The following is a 3,175-nucleotide window of genomic DNA, read 5'->3' on the forward strand; positions in this document are numbered from 1 at the left end:
CTGGGGCAGAGACGCAGAATGTGATACATCTCATAATCTGTGCACCATGTAACTCCTCCCCAACTCCTCCTACTGACTCTCCCCAAGGTGCAAGCTGGGGCAGAGACGCAGAATGTGATACATCTCATTATAATCTGTGCACCGTGTAACTCCTCCCCAACTCCTCCTACTGACTCTCCCCAAGGTGCAAGCTGGGGCAGAGACGCAGAATGTGATACATCTCATTATAATCTGTGTGCCATGTAACTCCTCCCCCAACTCCTCCTACTGACTCTCCCCCAAGGTGCAAGCTGGGGCAGAGACGCAGAATGTGATACATCTCATTATAATCTGTGCACCATGTAATTCCCCCCCAACTCCTCCTACTGACTCTCCCCAAGGTGCAAGCTGGGGCAGAGACGCAGAATGTGATACATCTCATTATAACCTGTGCACCATGTAACTCCTCCCCAACTCCTCCTACTGACTCTCCCCAAGGTGCAAGCTGGGACAGAGACGCAGAATGTGACACATCTCATTATAACCTGTGCACCATGAAACTCCTCCCCAACTCCTCCTACTGACTCTCCCCAAGGTGCAAGCTGGGGCAGAGACGCAGAATGTGATACATCTCATTATAATCTGTGCACCGTGTAACTCCTCCCCAACTCCTCCTACTGACTCTCCCCAAGGTGCAAGCTGGGGCAGAGACGCAGAATGTGATACATCTCATTATAATCTGTGCACCGTGTAACTCCTCCCCAACTCCTCCTACTGACTCTCCCCAAGGTGCAAGCTGGGACAGAGACGCAGAATGTGACACATCTCATTATAACCTGTGCACCATGAAACTCCTCCCCAACTCCTCCTACTGACTCTCCCCAAGGTGCAAGCTGGGGCAGAGACGCAGAATGTGATACATCTCATTATAATCTGTGCACCATGTAACTCCCCCCCCCAACTCCTACTACTGACTCTCCCCAAGGTGCAAGCTGGGGCAGAGACGCAGAATGTGATACATCTCATAATCTGTGCACCATGTAACTCCTCCCCAACTCCTCCTACTGACTCTCCCCAAGGTGCAAGCTGGGGCAGAGACGCAGAATATGATACATCTCATTATAATCTGTGCACCGTGTAACTCCTCCCCAACTCCTCCTACTGACTCTCCCCAAGGTGCAAGCTGGGGCAGAGACGCAGAATGTGATACATCTCATTATAATCTGTGCGCCATGTAACTCCTCCCCCAACTCCTCCTACTGACTCTCCCCAAGGTGCAAGCTGGGGCAGAGACGCAGAATGTGATACATCTCATTATAACCTGTGCACCGTGTAACTCCTCCCCAACTCCTCCTACTGACTCTCCCCAAGGTGCAACCTGGGGCAGAGACGCAGAATGTGATACATCTCATTATAACCTGTGCGCCATGTAACGCCTCCCCCAACTCCTCCTACTGACTCTCCCCAAGGTGCAAGCTGGGGCAGAGACGCCGAATGTGATACATCTCATTATAACCTGTGCACCGTGTAACTCCTCCCCAACTCCTCCTACTGACTCTCCCCAAGGTGCAACCTGGGGCAGAGACGCAGAATGTGATACATCTCATTATAACCAGTGCACCATGTAACTCCCCCAACTCCTCCTACTGACTCTCCCCAAGGTGCAGGCTGGCCAGAGACGCAGAATGTGATACATCTCATTATAATCTGTGCACCATGTAACTCCCCCCCAACTCCTCCTACTGACTCTCCCCAAGGTGCAGGCTGGGACAGAGACGCAGAATGTGATACATCTCATTATAATCTGTGCACCATGTAACTCCTCCCCCCCAACTCCTCCTACTGACTCTCCTCAAGGTGCAAGCTGGGACAGAGACGCAGAATGTGACACATCTCATTATAACCTGTGCACCGTGTAACTCCCCCAACTCCTCCTACTGACTCTCCCCAAGGTGCAAGCTGGACAGAGACGCAGAATGTGATACATCTCATTATAATCTGTGCACCGTGTAACTTCTCCCCAACCCCTCCTACTCACTCTCCCCAAGGTGCAAGCTGGGGCAGAGACGCAGAATGTGATACATCTCATTATAACCTTTGCACCAGTTAACTCCTCCCCCAACTCCTCCTACTTACTCTCCCCAAGGTGCAAGCTGGGGCAGAGACGCAGAATGTGATACATCTCATTATAACCTGTGCACCATGTAACTCCTCCCCAACTCCTCCTACTGACTCTCCCCAAGGTGCAAGCTGGGGCAGAGACGCAGAATGTGATACATTTCATTATAACCTGTGCACCATGTAACTCCCCCCCCCCCCCCCCCCCCACCTACTGACTCTCCCCAAGGTGCAAGCTGGGCAGAGACGCAGAATGTGATACATCTCATTATAATCTGTGCACCATGTAACTCCCCCCCCCCAACTCCTACTACTGACTCTCCCCAAGGTGCAAGCTGGGGCAGAGACGCAGAATGTGATACATCTCATAATCTGTGCACCATGTAACTCCTCCCCAACTCCTCCTACTGACTCTCCCCAAGGTGCAAGCTGGGGCAGAGACGCAGAATGTGATACATCTCATTATAATCTGTGCACCGTGTAACTCCTCCCCAACTCCTCCTACTGACTCTCCCCAAGGTGCAAGCTGGGGCAGAGACGCAGAATGTGATACATCTCATTATAATCTGTGTGCCATGTAACTCCTCCCCCAACTCCTCCTACTGACTCTCCCCAAGGTGCAAGCTGGGGCAGAGAAGCAGAATGTGATACATCTCATTATAATCTGTGCACCATGTAATTCCCCCCCAACTCCTCCTACTGACTCTCCCCAAGGTGCAAGCTGGGGCAGAGACGCAGAATGTGATACATCTCATTATAACCTGTGCACCATGTAACTCCTCCCCAACTCCTCCTACTGACTCTCCCCAAGGTGCAAGCTGGGACAGAGACGCAGAATGTGACACATCTCATTATAACCTGTGCACCATGAAACTCCTCCCCAACTCCTCCTACTGACTCTCCCCAAGGTGCAAGCTGGGGCAGAGACGCAGAATGTGATACATCTCATTATAATCTGTGCACCGTGTAACTCCTCCCCAACTCCTCCTACTGACTCTCCCCAAGGTGCAAGCTGGGGCAGAGACGCAGAATGTGATGCATCTCATTATAATCTGTGCACCGTGTAACTCCTCCCCCA

Source organism: Ascaphus truei, chromosome 20, assembly GCF_040206685.1.
Source record: "Ascaphus truei isolate aAscTru1 chromosome 20, aAscTru1.hap1, whole genome shotgun sequence".
NCBI lineage: Eukaryota > Metazoa > Chordata > Amphibia > Anura > Ascaphidae > Ascaphus > Ascaphus truei.